The following is a 22,130-nucleotide window of genomic DNA, read 5'->3' on the forward strand; positions in this document are numbered from 1 at the left end:
CCATCCTCAGTATAACTTGTGTTCAGAAGCTAAGTGTGAATGACCTTGCCCAGCAACCAACCATGTAACCAATTGAAAATACAGGGCATACATCTTCAAATACAGAAGAGAATGAAAGAGATACATCATGGGCGAGCTGGTAGAGAGCTATCAAATCTGTGCACTGGGCAGAGAGTTTGCGTTAAAAATACAAATGCAAATATTTGGTTACCAGCAAAAGGTTTTGGTATAAGCAACCAACCCAGATCAAACAAAACCATTTGTGCTCATGGTGCTGCTTTATAAATGATCAGAAGCCAGCTTACACCAATGTACAGAACATAATATGCGCCATGAGCACGAGGAAGAAAACTCCAATATTTAATGATGTTGAGTCAAAAGCCAGCAGCAAATCAACCAAGTGGTTAACTTAAAGCAACTAAAGACAGTCAATACCTCTCCAGGCAACTATACTAACATCAGATCAGCACAAGCTGTCAAACCTTCAAACCTTCCAGTGAAGTTTAAATTGTTAATCTTCTAAACACTGTTCCTATCCATTTGTATAATTATCAAATTGATCAACATGGAGCAGAGACTTCTGAAGTTTCACATGAAATAACTCCACAGAGGCTAGTATCCCATCTCCACGTCACCCTTTATATACACATGCATAGCATTTGACACTGGTCCAGCTTCCTCAGAGCCAGCTCTCAGGGTGAACAGAACCTCTGACAATCCTGTTTATATCTGTCAGGCATAGTTCCCTGCTTGGACCAGGTTAACAGTCACAATCAGGGAGCTCATATTCTATGAGGTGCACCTGGTTGACCTTGTTACAATCATTACATGTCTAATACGACTCTTTTGCTGCATATCGGCAGCAACTACAATGGCTTGAATGGTCTGGACCCTGTAGAAAATGTTATCCATTTGGCCAAGGTTTAGCTTTGTTTTGAGGTTTTGCTGTGGGCTGACCTAGAGTCCCTCTGTTTGGAATATATGCAGAGCGAGGCTATGCAATTGCCCTCACTCAAGTGGTGTTCCCCAAGCTCAGTTGGCCTGGCGAGAGTGCCCACTTTCTTTGGAATACCCTCTAACCCATATGCTCCACTTGCTGCATTTTCCAATGATAAAGCCAATTGTGCTTCAGCCGTTAGGTATCTTTGTGTAATTACATCATTAATCCCACATACCAAATGGTCTCTCAGCCTCTCATTAAGGGTTAAACAAAAGTCACGTGCCTCTACCTGTTGCCTTAACTTTGCCAAAAATCCCAACACGCATTCTCCTGGTTCTTGAACTGCCGAGTAAAGCAGATAGCATCTCAGACTTAGAGAAAGCTTGGGATCATAATGTTTCTTAACTAAATCCGTCAACTCTTGAAAAGTTTTAGTATCTGGTGCCTCAGGAAACATTAGGCTCCTAATAATCGAAACAGTTCTGTGTCCATACGCTGTCAGAAGAATTGCTCATTGCTTTTCATCTGACAGAATGTCTTTGCCCAGAAAAAGTAATGCATTCTTTCCACATATTGGGCCCAGTTATCCATGGCAGGGTTGAATGAGTCAAACTTCCCAAATAACGACATGATGCCAGAAATGCTTAGCCCAATTCAAGGACAACTGTTGCAAGCAACTTTTTTCAGGAGTATATTTTACTTCTTTGCCACCAGTGAAATAACTCCAGAGAGGCCGGTATCCCATCACCAATTTACCCTTATGTTTATACACACATAACACCTGGCCTCCTCAGAGTCAGTTCTCTGAGTAAACTGAACCTCTGACACCCCTGTTTGTACCTATTAGCCAGGGCTTCCTGATTTGGGGCTGCTAACCTGGTCCAATCAGGATGTCCTGGCTGACAGGTGTAAACAGGATTGCCAGACATCCAGTTCATTCTGAGAGCTGGCTCGGAGGAAGCTGGATTAGTACTGAGGATTTCAAATGTATAAATAAAGGGTGAATTGGTGATGGAATACCAGCCTTTGTGGGGTTATTTCACATACAACTCACTTTTCCTACAGACCCAAATATATGTTCATACACTAAACATTGATGAGGTGATGGCTTATGTTAAAAAGCTGTTCCATTGTTGCATTCACGTGTACAGGACTTACAACAGATAGACACCATAATTCAATTGAGAAATCTACCCTTAATTTCCCATTGCACTATATCACTAAATTAAAAATCGCATAACACTAGGTTATAGTCCAACAGGTTTATTTGGAAGTGCTAGCTTTCGGAGCACTGCTCCTTCATCAGGTAGCTATGGAGCAGAATCATAAGACACAGAATTTATAGCAAAAATCACAGTGTCATGCAACTGAAACAACAAACTGAACCAACCTAGATTGCTGTTAAGTCTTTCATCTTTTCGAACATGTTGCAGGTTTCAGTTCATTAATATGTAAATCCCAGAACTTCTTTCAAGTCACGTTTCCAAGATGACAGAAGGTTTTATAATAAAAGGTGACATCTCAGCTCAGACAATACATTAAAGGTGTAAGGTTAGAGTCTGACTATGGGGTAAAAACAATGACTGCAGATGCTGGAAACCAGATTCTGGATCAGTGGTGCTGGAAGAGCACAGCAATTCAGGCAGCATCCGAGGACAGGCAACTATATCTCACTCTTGAGCCAGACTGGTTCTATTTCCAAATAGAAAATAGAACATCAGAGTCTAAGAAAAATAAACTGACAGTGAAATTCACAACTGACCTTGGAGAAACCTGAGTAGGGGAGCTCACAGCAGGGGAGCAGCTGTGGCTAGTTTTTAAAGTGTAGCCCTAGGTATGTTTTGTAAATCTACAGTAGTGAGTAGAGTGGGTTCTTGTTTGATTTTGTGTTTTTATTGAGATCTGTCTCTTGATTGAACTTTAAAAATATAAAACATAGGTACTAAGTTAGCATGGAGCAGTGTTTTTAGAGCAGTAAGACTGTGCTATTTTCTGAGTCTGTAGATTGTTAAGGTGCAAAGATGCCCTTTAGTAGAGTGATGTGCTCCTCCTGTCAAATGTGGAAGAGTAGGGAGAATTTCAATGTTACTGATGGTTATGCCTGCATGAAGTGTATTTGCTTGCAAATCCTATCGAAATGCATGGATTGGTTGGAGTTAGAGGCATTGAGGAATTTACAGGAGCTAGGGGATGTGATGGATGCTAGTTGCAGGAAAGGAGAAAAATCACAGATAGTCAGGTAGGTGGGATACCTCCAGGAAAGGTTGGACAGGAAGGCAAGTAGTGCACAAGGCCCCTTTGGGTATACCCATCTCAAACAACTATGCTGTTTTGGAAAATGTGATGGACTCTCAGGGGAATGTAGCACCGACAGCCAGATTTCTTATATCGAGACTGATTCTAATGAGAGATAAGTCAGGTTCCAAGCAATCGATTGTGATGGGGACTCTCCTAGTCAGAGGCACTGACAGATGTTTCTGCAGCTGATAGCAACACATCAAAATGGTGTGTTACTTCCTGGTGCCAGGATGAAGATATCTCAGAGAGGGTGCAGAATACTCTCAAAGAGGGGGTGGAACAGGCAGGAAGTCATTGTATGCATTGAAACTAACAACATAGGAAGAGAAACCAATGAAATTCTGCAGAGAAAATATAGGAAGTAAGGCAGTAGTTTAAAAAGGAAGTCCTCGAGGATAGTAATATCTGGATTACTCCCGGTGCTATGAGCTGGTGAGGATAGGAATAGGAAGATAGAGCAGATGAATATGTGGCTGAGGAGCTGGTGCAGGGGAGAAGGATTCACATTTTTGGATCATTGGAATCTCTCCTGGGGTAGAAGTGATTTGTATAGGAAGGTTTCAGACTGGAGGCCTGTGACCAGTGGTGTGTCACAAGGATCTGTGCTGGGCCCACTGCTTTTCATCATTTACATAAATGATTGGAATGTTTGGACATAGGAGGTATAGTTAGTAAGTTTGCAAATGACACCAAAATTGGAGTTGTAGTGGACAGTGAAGAAGGTTACATCTGAGTACAAGGGCATCTTGATCAGATGGGCCAATGGGCTGAGGAGTGGCAAATGGAGTTTAATTTAGATAACTGTGAGGTGCTGCATTTTAGAAAAGCAAATCAGAGCAGAATGTATGCATGTAGTAGTAAAGTCTTGGGGAGTGTTGCTGAACAAAGAGACCTTGGAGTGCAGGTTCATAGTTCCTTGAAAGTAGAGTTGCAAGTAGATAGGATAGTGAAGAAGGCATTTGGTATGCTTACTTTTATTGGACAGAGTATTGAGTACAGGAGTTGGGAAGTCATGTTGCAGCTGTACAGGACATTGGTTAGGCCACTTTTGGAAAATTGCGTGCAATTCTGGTCTCCCTCCTATCCAAAAGATGTTGTGAAATGGGTTCAGAAAAGATTTACAAGGATGTTGTCAGGGTTGGAGGATTTGAGCTTCAGGGAGAGGCTGAATAGGCTAGGGCTGTTTTCGCTGTAGCATCAGAGACTGAGGGGTGACCTTATAGAGGTTTATAAAATTTTGAGGGGCATGGATAGGGTAAATAGACAAGGACTTTTCCCGGGGGTGGGGGAGTCCAGAACTAGAAGGCATAGGTTTAGGGTGACAGAGGAAAAATTTAAAAGGGACTTAAGGGGCAATGCTTTCACGCAGAGGGTGGTACGTGTATGCGATGAGCTACCAGAGGAAGTTGTGGAGGCCAGTACAATTACAACATTTAAAAGGGTTCCTGGTATATAAATAGGAAAGGTTTAGAGGAATATGGACCAAGTGCTGGGAAATTGGATGAGATTAGGTTAGGATATCTGGTCGGCATGGATGAGTTGGACTGAAGGGTCTGTTTCCGTGCAGTACACTTCTATGACAGATTGCACCTGAATTGGAAGGGGACTAATATACTGGCAGGAAGATTTGCTAGAGCTGCTCAGGAGGATTTCTACTAGTAAGGTGGTGGGGTGGGACCCAGGGAGACAGTGGACAAAGAGATCAGTCTGAGACTGGTACAGTTGGGAAAAGGAGCAAGTCAAAAAGTCAGGGCAGGCAGGAACAAAGCAGAGAATGAGGTAGGACAGATTAAACTGCATTTATTTTAATGCAAGAAGCCTAACAGGTAAGGCAGATAAACTCAGGGGATGGTTGAGATCATGAAACTGGGATATTATAGCAATTACAGAGATGTGGCTCAGAGATGGACAGGAATGGTAGCTTAATGTTCCAGGGTATAGATGTTATAGAAGGGATTGAAAGGCGGGCAAGAGAGGAGGGGAACTGGCATTGTTGATGAGGGGTAACATTACAGTTGTACTTAGGGAGGATATTCCTGGGAATATGTCCAGGGACGTTATTTGGGTGGAACTGAGAAATAAGAAAGGGATGATCACCTTATTGTGATTGTACTGGAGACCCACTCCCCCTCCCCAGTTATCTCTCAGTTATCTGTCAAAATAATAGGGTGGTAACGAAAGAGGATTTCAACTTTCACATATAGATTGGGACTGCCATAATGTTGGAAAGGAATTTGTTAAGTGTGTTGAAGAAAATTTTATGATTCAGTATTTGGATGTACATACTCAAAAAAATGTGAAACTTGATCTACTCTTGGGAATTAAGTAAGGGCAGGAGACTGTGTGGGGGAGCACTTTGGGGCCAGTGACCATAATTCTATTAGTTTTAAAATAGTGATGGAAAAGGACAGACTAGATCTAAGTGTTAAAGTTCTAAATTAGAGGAAGGCCAATTTTGATAGTATTAGGCAAGAACTTTCAAAAGTTGTTTTGGGGCAGATGTTCACAGATAAAGGGATGGCTGGAAAATGTGAACCCTTCAAAAATGAGAAAACAAGAATCCAGAGACACTATGAATCTGTTAGGGTGAAAGGCAATGTGGTAGGTGTAGGGAATGTTGGATAACTAGAGAAATTGAGGCTTTGGCCAAGAATAAAAATAAGCATATGTCAGGTATACACAGCAGGGATAGAAGAGAATAAAGACAGTAGCAGTATACTTGAGTAAAATCAGGAGGACAAAAAGAGGACATGAGATAGCTTTGGCAAATAGGGTTAAGGAAACTCCAAAGGATTCTATAAATACATTAAGGACAAAGGAGTAACTATAGAGACAATATGGCCCCCCTTAAAGATCAGCAAGGCCACCTATGTGTGGAGCCACAGGAGGTGGGGGAGATACTAAATAAATATTTTGTACCAGTGTTTACTGTGGATATGGATACAGAAAGATAGGGAATATTGGGAAATAATTAACGACATGTTGAGAAGAGCTGCTATTACAGAGTTAGTGGAGCTGGATGTCTTAAAACAATTAGGTGGATAAATCCCCGGGACCTGATCGGTTCCCTAGATCTCTGTGGGAAGTTAGGGAAGTGATTGCTGGACCCCTTGTTGAAATATTTGGATCATTGATAGCCACATGTAAGGGGCCAGAAGATTTGAAGTGCCACTATTTAAGAAAGGTGATAAGGAGAAGACAAGGATATATAGACCGGTGAGGCTGACATCAGTTGTGGCAATGTTGATGGAGTGCATTCTGAGGGACAGGGTTTGCATGTGATTGGAAAGGCAAGGACTGATTAGGGATAATCAACATGGTTTTGTGCATGTGAAATCATGTCTCACTAACTTGATTGAGTTTTGTGAAGAGGTAATGAAGATGATTGATGATGGCAGTGCGGTGAACGTGATCTATATGGACTTCAGTGAGGCATTCAACAAGGTTCTTCAAGTACATTGGTTGGCAAGGTTAAATCGCATGGAATACATGGAGAACTAGCAATTTAAATACAGAACTGGCTTCATGTGACCAATGGAGTGCCACAAGGATTGGTGCTGGATCCACTGCTTTCTGTCATTTATATAAATGATTTGGATGTGAACATAAATGGTATGGTTAGTAAGTTTGCAGGTGACACCAAAATTGGAGATGGAGTTGACAGCGAAGAAGGTTATGTCAAAGTACAACAGGATCTTGATCAGATGGGACAATGTGCTGAGTAGTGGCAAATGGAGTTTAATTTAGATAAATTTGAAGTGCTGCGTTTGGTAAGACAAATCAGGGAAGGACTTATACACTTAATGGAAAGGTCCTGGGGAGTGTTGCTGAATAAACAGACCGTGGAGTGCAGAATCATAGTTCCTTGAAAGTAGAGTCGCAGATAGACAGGATAGTGAAGAAGGTGTTTGCCTTTATTGTTCAGTGCATTGAGTATAGGAGTTGGAAGGTCATGGTGCGGCTGTGCTTTTGGAATACAGCAGACAATTCTGGTCTCCCTGCTATAGGCAGCATATTGTGAAACTTGAAAGAGTCCAGACAAGATTTTACAGGGATGTTCCCAGATTTGGCAGGGTTGAGCTAAAGAGAGAAGCCAAACTGGGACTATTTAAGCTGGTGCTATAGAGAGAGTTTGAATAGGCTGGGGTTGTTGTTTTCTCTGCAGCGTCAGAGGCTGAAGGGTGATCTTACAGAGGTTTGTCAAATCATGAGAACCGTGAATAGGGTAAATAGACAAGGACTTTTCCCTGGGTTGTGAGTGTCCAAAACTAGAGGGCATAGGTTTAAGGTGAGAGGGGAAAGATTTAAGAAGACCTCAAGGACAATGTTTTCACACAGACGGTGGTGTGTGAATGGAATGAGCTGCCAGCAGAAATGGTGGAGGCTGGTACAATTACTGTATTTAAAAGGCATCTGGATGGGTAAATGAATAGGAAGGGTTTAGAGGGATGTAGGCCAAATGCTTTCAAATGGGATTAGATTTGTTTATTTAGGCATGGCTGAGTTGGACTGAAGGATCTGTTTCCATACTATTCATCTCTATAACTGTATGACTCTGTTAGCAATTGTTTTGCAGATCCAACTGTTTTTCGAGTTTATTTTTTGCATAGAGCTTATTTGATCTGTAATGGCAGTGAAAGGAAATTTTCAATCACCCTGAATACATGCTGAACTTATTTCTACTGTGTAATTCTTTTTTCTCAGAATCTATTCTGTTTCAACAATGTAACAAGCATGTATCCACAAATCTCTGCAACAAGGATAAAAGTTATCATTACAGAACACATTGTTTATTTATCAGCTCTCTTGGTCTAAATATCTTTAAATAAACAGGAAGATTGCCTCATTTTTAAATGTATTAATGGTTAAAACTTTTATACAGATTGTTTTGGGATATATGGAACTTTGGAGGAATCTTCTATCCTCAGTCATTTTTTGTTTGGAGGCAGGGAAGGCATTTAATTGGGTGGGATGGTGGTGAGAGGAAGGCTGCCACCTTCTCCATCCACTCTGATTAAATACTTGGTAGGAAACTTTCCTGCCTACCCCCCGTTGAGGCCCCTAAGTAGGCAAATGGCTGCTGCTAATCATAACTGAACTGCAGGTGGGCTTATCACCATATGGAGAGCATAGAGAGCATAACAAACAAAGCTATATGGGTCACTTGTGGTCTCATGTAGTAGATGTCGGTACCCTCATTCAAAGTTACTCAATACATGGTTGAGAAACTGGCATTAAGGAGGGGGTCCCAGTGAAAATGATACCTCACTATAGCTGCCAATTGTTCTCTAAGCCTTCTCACTAACAAGCCTGACACATAGAAAGCCTCCAACTTTTACTTACCTCTGGCCTGGGTAGCACCTCATTCCTGAGTCTTCATTGGATGTCACTCTGGCAGGAGCTACCACCTTTCTTGTGACATTTTGAGCAAATGAGCTGCTGACCTCTGATTGGCCCGTGATTTCAATGGATGGGATTTCTACCCCTGGCATCCTTTCCTGTGAGACATCTGACAGTGTCGCATTTCCGACGCCCCTCCCCCAAGTCCCTCCTCCCTACCTTTTATCTTAGCCTGCTGGACAAACTTTCCTCATTCCTGAAGAAGGGCTTATGCCCGAAACGTCGATTCTCCTGTTCCCTGGATGCTGCCTGACCTGCTGCGCTTTTCCAGCAACACATTTTCAGATCTGACAGTGTCTCTTCAACAGTCTGATTAGTTCATGACTTAAGGAGGGGGAGGTGTGCTTTCCCCAATGGAGGCAATGTCAGTCTGTTGCTAGCTCTCCATTCATCAGGAGGACATGATCATCCCCACGTTATTCCTGTGATGATTTGACCATAAGGTCATAAGGCCATTGAAGCAGAAATAGGCCATTGAGTTCTGCTTCTACATTTAATAAGATCATGGCCCATTTGATAAGCCTCAATTCTACTTTCCTGTGTTGTCACCTGAAAGGGTGAGTTAAACCCTTTATTCTCTATTAAACCAGATAAGACTCAGGTTCCTTTGTTTAAATATTTACTGATGCATGGGACATGTTCAAAGACAGTTTACAGATCAAATCTTTAACGCAAGATTTTTAAATTCATTTTGTGGGATGTGAGCTTCAAAGGCTGCCCAGCATTTATTGCCTGTCTCGGATTGTCCTTGAGAAGGTGGCGGTGAGCTGCCTTCTTGAACTGCTGCAGTCCACCTGCTGTGGGTTGACCCACAATACTATTAGGGAGGGAATTCCAGCATTTTGACACAGCAACAGTGAAGGAACGGTGATATATTTCCAAGTCAGGATGGTGAGTGGCTTGGAGGAGAACTTGAAGGTGGTGGTATTCCCATATATCTGTTGCTCTTGTCCTTCTGAAAGAAAGTGGTTGAATTGGGCTCTGATATATTTTGGCAGTGGCTGAACCCGAGCCACCACATCTACAATGTCTCCCACCCAGCCTCCTCCTCTAACCAAAGAAAAAAGACTGTGTTGTGTTGATAAGGTAAAGATTTTCTATTTCCTTTTTATCATGTGATTAGTAAAAATGTTTATTTTTCTTTTTTTTCATTTAACTATTGTTTGATATCATAGTCGGATTAAGTTAAGCTTAAGAGTCAAAATGGGAGGAGATGTCAGACCCGTGTTATGTTCCTCTCACTCAATCTGGGAGCTCAGAGACATGGCTGATGTCCCTGCCTCCTTCCCATGCAGGAAGTGTGTCCAGCTGCTGTTCTTGTTCGACTGCATGATGGCTCTGCAGCTGCGGATGGACTCACTTTGTAGCATACATGATGCTGAGAGTTTTGTGCACATTTAGTGAATTGGTCACACCATAGATTAGGATTGCGAAGGGAGAAAGGGAATGGGTGACCAAAAGGCAATGAGAAAGAGCAGGAAGGCAGTGCAGGTGTCCCCTGCTGTCATCTCCCTCAAAAACAGGTAAAATGTTTTGGATACTGTTGAGGAGATGGTTCAAAAGGGGAAGGCAGCAGTAGCCAGGTTCATAATCCCGTGGCTGGTTCTGCTGTGCAGAAGGGTGGGAAAAAGAGTGAAAGGGCTCTCGCCATAGGAGATTCAATTGTAATGGGAGTAGATAGGTGGTTCTGTGGTCAAAAAATGAGACTCCCGAAAGTTATGTTACCTCCCAAGTCAGGGATGTCTCAAACCGGCTGCAGAACATTCTCAAGTGGGAGGGTAAACAGCCAGTTGTTGTGGTGCATATAGGCACCAATGATATAGGTAAAAAATGGGATGAGGTCCTACAAGCAGAATTTAGGGAGCTAGGAGCCAAGTTAAAAAGTAGGACCTCAGAGGAAGTAATCTCAGGATTGCCACCAGTGCCACGAGCTATTCAGAATAGAAATGAAAGAATAGGCAGGATGAATGAGTGTCTTGAGAGGTGGTGTAGGAGAGAGGGGTTCAGATTTTTGGGACATTGGGACTGGTTCTGAGGGAGGTGAAACTATTACAAATTGGATGGTCTACACCTGGGCAGGACTGGAACCAATGTCCTGGAGGTGCTTTTGCTAATGCTGTTGGGGACAGTTTAAACTAATGTGGCAGCAGGATAAGAACCAAATGAGGAGGTTAGTGAATAGTAAGGAGGTAGTAACTAAAGCCTGTGAGGAACTAGATAATGAAGTCAGCGTGACTAAGGGGAGGAGTCAGCAGGGAGTAGATGATGAAGGCAAAGGGACAGATGGTCTGAGGTGCATTTGTTTTAATGCAATAAGTGTAATAGGTAAGGCAGATGAACTTAGGGCTTGGATTAGTACCTGGGAGTATGATGTTATTGCTATTACTGAGACTTGGTTGAGGGAAGGGCAAGATTGGCAACTAAATATCCCAGGGTATAGGTGCTTCAGATGGGATAGAGAGGGAGGTAAAAGGGGTAGAGGTGTTGCATTGCAGATGAACTTAGGGCTTGGATTAGTACCTGGGAGTATGATGTTATTGCTATTACTGAGACTTGGTTGAGGGAAGGGCAAGATTGGCAACTAAATATTCCAGGGTATAGGTGCTTCAGATGGGATAGAGAGGGAGGTAAAAAGGGTAGAGGTGTTGCATTACTGGTCAGACAGGATATCACAGCTGTGCTGAAGGAGGGCACTATGGAAGACTCAAGCAGTGAGGCAATATGGACAGAGCTCAGAAATAGGAGGGGTGTGGTAACAATGTTGGTGCCTGCTGTGCTGTTCCAGCAATAAAGTTTCAACTATGGAAGACTCAAGCAGTGAGGCAATATGGACAGAGCTCAGAAATAGGAGGGGTGTGGTAACAATGTTGGTGCTATACTACAGGCCTCCCAACAGCGAGCATGAGATGTAAATAGTTTATGGAAAGATATAAGAGCAACAGAGTGGTGGTGATAGGAGATTTTAATTTTCTCAATATTGACTGGGATTCACTTAGTGTTAGAGGTCTGGATAGAGCACAATTTGTAAGGAGCATCCAGGAGGGTTTTATAGAGCAGTACGTAAGTAGTCCAACTCAGAAAAGGACCATACTAGACCTGATGTTGTGGAATGAGTCTGGCCAGGTGGTTGAAGTTTCAGTAGTAGATTTCTTTGGAAATAGTGATCACGATTCTGTAAGTTTTAGAATATTCATGGACAAAGATGAGAGTGGTCTTAAGGGAAGAGTGCTGAATTGGGGAAAGGGCAACTATAGCAAAATTTGGCAGGAACTGGGGAATGTGGATTGGGATCAGTTGTTTGAAGGTAAATCCACATTTGCTATGTGGGAGGTTTATAAAGACAGGTTGATTAGACATGACCCTGTGAAAATGAGGGATAGAAATGGCAAGGTTAGGGAACCATGGATGACAAGTGAAATTGTGAGACTAACTAAGAGGAAAAAGGAAGAAAACATAAGGCCTCGGCGACTGAAAACAGACAAAGCTTTGGAAGAATATCGGGAATGTTGGACAAATCTGAAACAAGGAATTAAGATGGCTAAAAGGGGTCATGAAATATCTTTAGCAAACAGGGTTAAGGAAAATCCGAAAAAGTTTTATTATATAATGAGCAAGAGAGTAACTAGAGAAAGGATTGGCCTACTCAAAGACAAAGGAGGAAAGTAAAGCATGGAGTCAGAGAAAATGATTGAGATTCTTTCTTTATGTCGGTATTCACCGAGGAGAGGGACATGACGGATGTTGACATTAGGGATAGATGTTTGATTACTCTAGGTCAAGTTGGCATAAAGAGAGTGGAGGTGTTGGGTACTCTAAAAGGCATTAAGATGAACAAGTCCCCAGGCCAGGATGGGATCTATCCCATGTTACTGAGGGAAGCGAGTGAGGAAATAACTGCGACCTTAACAGATATTGTGCAGCATCCTTGAACGAGGGCGAGGTCCCAGACGACTGGAGAATTGCTAATGTTGCTCTCTTATTTAAGAAAGGTAGCAGGGATGATTCAGGTAATTATAGATCGGTGAACCTGACATCAGAGGCAGGGGAGCTGCTGGAGAAGATACTGAGGGATAGGATCTATTCCTATTTGGAAGAAATTGGGCTTCTCAGTAATAGGCAGCATGGTTATGCAGGGAAGGTCATGTCTTACCAACTTAATAGAATTATTTGAGGAAGTGACAAAGTTGATTGATGAGGGAAGGGCTGAAGATGTTATATACATGGACTTCAATAAGATGTTTGATAACGTTCTCCATGGTAGGCTGATGGAGAAAGTGAAGTCGCTTGGAGTCCAGGGTATGCTAGCTAGATGGATAGAGAACTAGCTGGGTGGCAGGAGACAGACAGTAGTGGTGGACAGGAGTTTCTCAAAATGGAGAATAGTGACCAGTGGTGTCCCACAGGGATCTGTGTTGGGACCATTGTTGTTTGTGATATACATAATTGATCTGGAGGAAGGCATAGATGGTCTGATTAGCAAGTTTGCAGATGATGCTATGATTGGTGAAGTAGCAAATAGTGAAGGGGACTGTCCACGATTGCAGCAGAATACAGATAGATTAGAGAGTTCGGCAGATCCAATTCAAGAGTAAACTATATGGTAAATGGAACCGCCCTGGGGATAATAAATGTACAGGGAGATTTAGGTGTTCAGGTCCATTATTCCCTGAAGGTGGCAACGCAGGTCAATCGAGTGGCATGCTTTCCTTCATCAGACGGGGTATTGAGTACAGCAGTTGTCAGCTCATGTTACAGTTGTATAGGACTTTAGTTCAGCCACATTGGAATACTGCATACAGTTCTGGTCGCCACATTACCAAAGGATGTGGATGCTTTGGAGAGTGTGCAGAGGAGGTTCACCAGGATGTTGACTGGTATAAATAATGCTAACTATGAAGAGAGGTTGAGTAGATTAGGATTATTTTCATTAGAAAGATGGAGGTTAGGAGGGGGGGAAACCTGATTAAAGTCTACAAAATCATGAGAAGTGTAGACATGGTAGATAGCAAGAAGCTTTTCCCAGAGTCGGGGACTCAATTACTAGGGCTCATGAGTTTAAGGTGAGACAGAAAAGGTTTAATGGAGATATGCTTGGAAAGTTCTTTACACAGAGGGTGTTTGGTGCTTGGAAGGCATTGCCAGCAGAGATGGTAGAGGCGGGCACAATAGCATCATTTAAGATATAGCTAGACAGATACATGAATAGGCAGGGAGCAGAGAGATACAGATTCTTGGAAAATATGCAACTGGTTTAGATAGAGGATCTGGATCAGTGCAGGCTTGATGGGCTGAAGGGCCTGTTCCTGGGCTGTAGTTTTCTTTGTTCTTTGTTTATTTTTTGGTCATGAGTTTGGAAGGTGCTGACTAAGGATCTTTGGTGAATTTCTACAGGGCATCTTGTAGATAGTACAAACTGCTGCTACTGAACATCGGTGGTAGAGGGAGTGCATGCTTTGTGGATGTAGTGTCAATCAAGCTGGCTGTTTTGTTTTGGATGGTGTGAAGCTTCTTGAGTGTTGTTGGGGCCGCGCTCATCCAGGCAAATGGGGAGTGTTCCATCACACTCCCGACTTATGCCTTGTAGATGGTAGACAGGCTTTAGGGAGTCAGGATGTGTGCTACTTGCTGCAATACTCCCAGCCTCTGACTTGTTCTTGTACCATTGTGTTTATGTGGTGAGTCCAGTTGAGTTCCTGGTCAATCATAACTCCTAGGATGTTGACAGTCAGGTATTCAGTGATGGTAACACTGTTGAGTGTCAAGGGGTGGTGGTTAGATTGTCTCTTATTGGTGATGGTCGTTATCTCCCAGTGTTAGCCCTCTATTTCATTGAAGTAGAAGTCAACAGTCCATTTACCTTTTCTATTTGCCTGCTGAACTTGGATGTGAACCTCTTGTGATTCATTCATAAGGAGTTTTAAGGTGAAAGAAGAGAGATTTAAAAAAGACACAGGGGCAAATCTTTTACAGAGAGGGTGGTTCGCAGGTGAAATGAACTTCCTGAGGAAGTGATCGATATGTGCACAATTATGATGTTTAAAAGACATTTGGATTAGGAAGTGTTTGAATTGATATGGGCCAGGAGCAGGCATGTGAGACTAGCTAATTTGGGATTATGTTCTGCACGAACTGGTTGGACAGAAAAGGCTGTTTCCTTGTTGTATGACTCTATGACATTGAAATCTGTCTCTATTGCAATTTTCTACAGTCTTTCCTCATTTAAATAATATTCAGCTCCTCTATTTTCCTGCCAAAATACACTACCTGGTATTTTTGCACATTATATTCCAACTTCCAAGTTTTTGTCCATTCACTCAACCTACCTATATCTCTCTGCAGACTCTTGATGTCCACCAATTTTTATGCCATCCTCAAACGAGGTGAAATGCATTCACTTCCTTCATCCAAGTCATTAATATATATTGTCAATAATTGCAGACCCAGCACTGATCCCTGTGTCACACCACTAGTTACAGATCATTCCTGAAAATGCCCCTTTGTCCAAACTATGTCTTTTATTCATTGACCAATCCTCTATCTATGCTGATACACTATTGGCTATTACCTTGTTAAATAGCTTTATGTGATGCCTTATCAAAAACCTTTTGGAAATTGAAGTATATTAAAGTTACTGCTGCCCTTTTATCTATCCTACTTGTTACTACCTCAAAGAGCTGCAACAAATTGGTCAAGTACAACTTCTCCTGCATGAAGCCATGTTGATTCTGCTTAATTATGTTATGTGTTTCTAATACTCTGCTATTGCATGCTTTATAATGAACTGTTAATATTTACCCAAGGATTGATGTTAAGCAAACTGGCCTATAACTACCAGTTTATGTGTCTCCTTCCCTTTTTGATATAGCTCTAATGAACGCCCTAAACCACACACACACACAAACACACACACAAGCACACACACAAATGGATGGAGGAAAAGACTGAGCAGTTCAGTGGTCCCTGAGGTGATTCTTATGATTTTTGTGCTGGTCAGAATGCTGCTTCTTAGTAAACCTTCTCTGGATGTTTCCACTGGTTTAAACAAGACACAAAGTTGTTCATTCACTTATAAAAGAATTTCAGTCTTATCAATTCAAAGTCACAGCTTACAGAAAATGTTGAAGAAAAGACAAATTGATTCCCTTCAGGCTTAAAGTGGCTTTTTACAGCAGAGAATGAAGAAAACTCCTGTTTTTTAAAAAGTATTCCTGTCCATGATATGGACATTACTGACAAGGCCAACATTTGTTGCCCATCCCTTGATGCTCTTGAACCGAGTGTCTCATTAAATTATTTAAGAGGCCAATTAAGAATCACCCACATTGTTGTGAGTACAGAGTATCATGTAAGCCAGATCAGGTACGGAGAGCAAATTTCCCTCCTTAAAGGAAATCAGTGTTGAGCAGATGCTGATGCTCACATGGTAAAAAAGACACGGGGCAAATCTTTTACAGAGAGGGTGGTTCGCAGGTGAAATGAACTTCCTGAGGAAGTGATCGATATGTGCACAATTATGATGTTTAAAAGACATTTGAATTAGGAAATGTTTGAATTGATATGGGCCAGGAGCAGGCATGTGAGACTAGCTAATTTGGGATTATGTTCTGCATGAACTGGTTGGACAGAAAAGGCTGTTTCCTCGTTGTATGACTCTGTCTCTATTGCAATTTTCTACAGTCTTTCCTCATTTAAATAATATTCAGCTCCTCTATTTTCCTGCCATTTTTGCACATTACATTCCATCTTCCAAGTTTTTGTCCATTCACTCAACCTACCTATATCTCTCTGCAGACTCTTGATGTCCACCAATTTTTATGCCATCCTCAAACGAGGTGACAATGCATTCACTTCCTTCATCCAAGTCATTAATATATATTGTCAATAATTGCAGACCCAGCACTGATCCCTGTGTCACACCACTAGTTACAGATCATTCCTGAAAATGCCCCTTTGTCCAAACTATGTCTTTTATTCATTGACCAATCCTCTATCTATGCTGATACACTATTGGCTAATACCTTGTTAAATAGCTTTATGTTGATGCCTTATCAAAAACCTTTTGGAAATTGAAGTATATTAAAGTTATTGCTGCCCTTTTATCTATCCTACTTGTTACTACCTCAAAGAACTGCAACAAATTGGTCAAGTACAACTTCTCCTGCATGAAGCCATGTTGATTCTGTTTAATTATGTTATGCGTTTCTAATACTCTGTTATTGCATGCTTTATAATGAACTGTTAATATTTACCCAAGGATTGATGTTAAGCAAACTGGCCTATAATTACCAGTTTATGTGTCTCCTTCCCTTTTTGATATAGCTCTAATGAACACCCTAAACCACACACACACACACAAACACACACACACACACACACAAATGGATGGAGGAAAAGACTGAGCAGTTCAGTGATCCCTGAGGTGATTCTTATGATTTTTGTGCTGGTCAGAATGCTGCTTCTTAGTAAACCTTCTCTGGATGTTTCCACTGGTTTAAACAAGACACAAAGTTGCTCATTCACTTATAAAAGAGTTTCAGTCTTATCAATTCAAAGTCACAGCTTACAGAAAATGTTGAAGAAAAGACAAATTGATTCCCTTCAGGCTTAAAGTGGCTTTTTACAGCAGAGAATGAAGAAAACTCCTGTTTTTTAAAAAGTATTCCTGTCCATGATATGGACATTACTGACAAGGCCAACATTTGTTGCCCATCTCTTGATGCTCTTGAACCGAGTGTCTCATTAAATTATTTCAGAGGCCAATTAAGAATCACCCACATTGTTGTGAGTACAGAGTATCATGTAAGCCAGATCAGGTACGGAGAGCAAATTTCCCTCCTTAAAGGAAATCAGTGTTGAGCAGATGCTGATGCTCACATGGTGTTTACAACAATTGGCAAGGGTTACAGATCACCATGAAGTCAGCTTTTAATTTCAAAGTTTAAACTTGCAGAAATCTTGATTTCTCTCCATCTAATTCCTAACCTCAAGCTGTTCATCTACTTAAAAACCAATACCAAAATTTTTGGCCAGCCGAAGCCTGTTGTCATTGATAATTTGTCACAAACCAATCGGCTTCTTGTTGCAACCAAACCTCGATCTGTATAGAATCCATCAACTCCAGTTCATCTGCAATCACATTTTAACCACTGCTGTAATAAACAACTCTGCAAACAATCCTTGCAGTGAGTGTTAAATTAGTTTTTTTTCAAAACCTATAGCAATCCTTGGTTTTTAAATCAGTTATTTTCTCATTTCAGTCCACAAAAATGAAAATAAGTGATCTTTTCATTTTGAACATTTCCCAAATATAGAAATTGTGGAATATTGCTACCAATGCATTAGTTGTCTCTGTAGCTAGTTCCTTTAAAATTCTAACATGATATCCATCTGTTCATGGAACCTATCTGCTTTGAGCCCCATTAATTTCCCTCAGACTTTTCCTTCTCCCGGCATTTATTGCATTTATTTCCAAACACATTTCCCTTTTTCCTCTTGATTACTGAGTTTTGTTGAAATGTTAGTTGTGTCATCTACTGAGAGCTCTGAAACAAATTATTTATACAAGTCCTCTACCATTTCCTGGTAGCCCATTATTATTTCCTCAGACTTGTTCTTTAAATGACCTATGCATACTTTGGCCTGTCTTTTCCTTTTTATACTGTTATTTATGTTCTTTATGAAGCTCTTATGGTCTGATCTATACTATTTGCTAGATTGCACTCATAATTTATTTCCTTCCTCTTTACTATATGTTTAGTTATCTTTTGACGGCTTTTAAAACTTCCCAGTCATTTGATTTACCTTTTTTTGCCACATTGTATGTTTTTTCCTTTTAATTCTATGCTATCCTTAACTTTCTTGGTTAATCATGGTTGCTTTATTTGCTTGCTAGAGTCCTTCTCCCTCACTGATATACCTTTACCACAAGTCATGAATTATTTTCTGAAATGTCTGCCATAGTTTCTCAACTGTCTTTAATAAATTCTTTTTTTCAGTCCAGTCTAGTCAACTCTACCCACATCCATCTAATTAACCTATTTAAGTACAACAAACTTGTTTCTAACCCCAGTTGCACAAATTGAATAATTCTCAAATTTTATCATGTTATGGTTACAGTTTCCCAGGGGATGTTTTATTCTGAGATCATCTATTAGACATGCCTCATTAGACATTAGCAGAGTCAAAATTACCTGATCTATGGTTTGATCCACACCACAGTATTCCAGGAATCTGTATGAAATATATTCCATAAATTCTTCCTCATGGTTATCTTTGCCAACTTGATTTTCCCAAAATCATGACTCATGATTAGTGTACTGTCTTTTTTTAAATGCCCTCCTTAACTACTGATTTATTCTGTGTCCTATAAAACATCCACTATTAGGTACCTGTAGGTTACTCCCACCAGTGTTTTCTTCCCCCATTAATTAATCCTGGCCTCTACACATGGGATTTCCTATTGTACTGTTTTGTATTATTTTAAGTGAGTCTAAAGTCTATGTTTTGTTTTGTTGTTACTCCAGTACAGTATTAGTATCTTTAATCAGAGAAGAGCTTGTTTTTTTTTCCCTAACTTGTCTGAGTATGATTAACAATAATGTGTCCTGATGGAAAATGTGAATCATTTGGTCATTCCTTTTATGTACAAAACAGTCAAATACTTTAGGTTTGTTAGCAACTCTAAGGAATAGTCCTTGGCTCAAAACTAAATCAGTGATAGCAACAGAACAACAGAATTCTAATTCTGATTAAGCTGTCAAGTGACCTTTCACAGGAAAACCCTCATTATCAGAAAATTATCTTTATACATATTTATGAGAAGATTTGGAGAGAAATTAATTTATTTCACATTGTGGTTCACAGTAAGAGGTGTTTCAGACTTCATACTTTCCAAAGCCAGAGTAAGATTCATTATCATTTTCATTTACTTGACTTCTTATAATTCTTGTTAGATGGCCCTTACTGAAGGTTTGGCCCTGTACTTTTAGGCTATTTCCATTAGCATAATTTTAATTCTCTACTCTTTCATTCACATGCACATGGGGTGTCCCTCAACAAGATCAATGAAAATGGCAAGATTATACTTCCTGTAATTTGTCATTCATGTCTGTGTCATCAGCATTTTTCAGACCCCTCTACTGCATCTGATATGCGACACTGCTGCTTTAACATCCAACAGCTAGATCCAATAATTCTTGATATCATCAGAGAAGAAGATCACAGAACCATTATCTAAAAGATCCTCCACTTCAATCTGGTGAGTCTTGAGTTAGTCATTTTATGGGCCTGATAAGCATTTTTTTGAGCTGTGTTGCAATCAGCATTGAAAAAAGCACTGCATGTTGACGATCCCTTATTGCCCTTGAACTGACATCCTTGCTAAACCATTCAGAGGGCAGTTCTGCTGTGTAACTGGAGTCAAAGTTAGACCAGACAGGTAAATGTGTCAGATTTCATTCCTTTAATTACGTTTAGAGACACCCACTGCCTGATTGAAAAACCCTTGGTGGGAAGGGGTTGCCCACAGAAATTCATCCCATTGACCTTGCTGCCAATCATTGTTCCACCCTCACCATGCCCCTAGAACACTGACTAAGCAAACTCTGGATTGGGTTGTTTTTCTTTAGATGCCATTCCAGCAACAGCCAATGTAACTCAATAACACGGCTGAGTAGGTGGGTTATTTTTACAACAATTCATGATAGCTTCCTGGTCACCTGCAACTTTAGACTAACGTGCCTTAATTGGTTCTTTAAGGTCTAATCAAAACGAATACAAGAAGATGTGAATTTTGATATAAAACAAACTTATTAGCTTAATCTACTTTAGATATATGCAAGCTAATGATTGAATCTGTTAGTTTAAACTACTTAGACGTATTGAACAAGTAAGTCTCACATCCTTCTGTCCTTTGGGAACCCATCAGCAACAGCTTGCATTTGATGCTCAAATTCGATTTCCATGGCATCATTCATGAACCTGGTCCAAGAATGAAGGCCTTTAAACTATGAAAAGTCCCCAATATTAATAGTGCATGATCATATTTTTGTTGTTGTGTATATTGGGTAACTTAGGTAATTTATATAACTCATTACTATGAATGATGATGTATGTAATTTCAAATGGGTATGTTTGGAGAAATTCAATTGATACCTTATTTTACTGGCTGGCTTGCTGAAGACATATGACCTGTTTTGCTGCTGCAAGTGTCTTTGAGAGCTATCTGTCACAACTATTAAATACATTACTTGGATCAGATATAAAAGTTTGAAGCCTCTTTCAGAGCTTCTGAAGTGTAAGTGAGTAAGGTAAGTGAGGGGGTAGAGTGTCAGAGGTGGGGAATAGGATATTACATGGGTGAAGCAATAAATGAGCCAGGTGAATAATGGGTTGGAATATCAGATAGATGAGATATTGGGGTTGCAGTTTGTTAAAAGAGTGTCAGGTAGGCAGTGGTGTAGGGTGCTAGATGGGTGAAGGGATTGCATGATAGGTGGGTGAGGAGTTAATGTGACATTTAAATGGGTGAGTGTTGAGGGTAGGTAAGGTGGTTTAGTGTCAAGTCAAGTCAGGGGATTCCGTCTATGAGGAATTGGAGATATTTGATTGTTGGATGAATGAGATTGGGTTCAAGTTCAAATTCATTGGTGTCAGAATGATTACTTTAATTATTATTCAAAAATTACAGCAAGTTTTGAATCTTCTGACCTTTCCTGTGTAACTAGTAAACTAAGCCAGTTAGAACCTTCCTCAGAATTGCAGACATTTTCTGTGAGTCTCCAGGTGCTAGGAATTGTTGATCTGAAGTTTGAACATCCCAGGCAATTCCCAGGGCATAAGTTATATAGGGATTTCCACATGGATCCGCATGCAACCTCAGTCTGCACTGTTGCAATTATTTTCTCCCCATCCAGTAATCTGGCCCTTGAAGATAATGCTGGACTGACATTAAGAGTTAAATGACAATCATTACAGGCAGTCCTGATTTTTGAACATCCAACTTATTATGCCTGTACTTATGAAGAAGAGAACAATATAGAGCAATTTTAATATTAATTTTAAAGACCCGACATCCAATCATTTCCTTGTACTTACAAACAGCTCTTTTATATTACAGATTCAGAAAATCATAGAATCATAGATCCAACTTGTCCATGCCAACCAGTTTCCCACACTGAACCAGTACCACCTGCTTGCATTTGGCCCATATCCCTCTAAATCTTTTCTATTCATGCCCCTATCCAAATGTCTTTTAAATGTTGTAATGGACCAGCATCTACCATTTCCTCTGGCAGTTCATTCCACACACAAATCACCCTCTTGAGTGAAAAGGTTGCCTCTCAGGTGTCTTGTAAATTTTTGTCCTCTGATCTTAAAAATATGTCCCCTAATTTGTCACCCACCTTTGCTATTCACACTATCTATGTCCTTCATGATATTATAAACCTCTATAAGGCCACCTCTCAAACTCCTATGCTCACAGTGAAAAAAA

The sequence above is a fragment of the Chiloscyllium plagiosum genome, chromosome 4 (genome assembly GCF_004010195.1).
Source record: "Chiloscyllium plagiosum isolate BGI_BamShark_2017 chromosome 4, ASM401019v2, whole genome shotgun sequence".
NCBI classification, from domain to species: Eukaryota; Metazoa; Chordata; class Chondrichthyes; order Orectolobiformes; family Hemiscylliidae; genus Chiloscyllium; species Chiloscyllium plagiosum.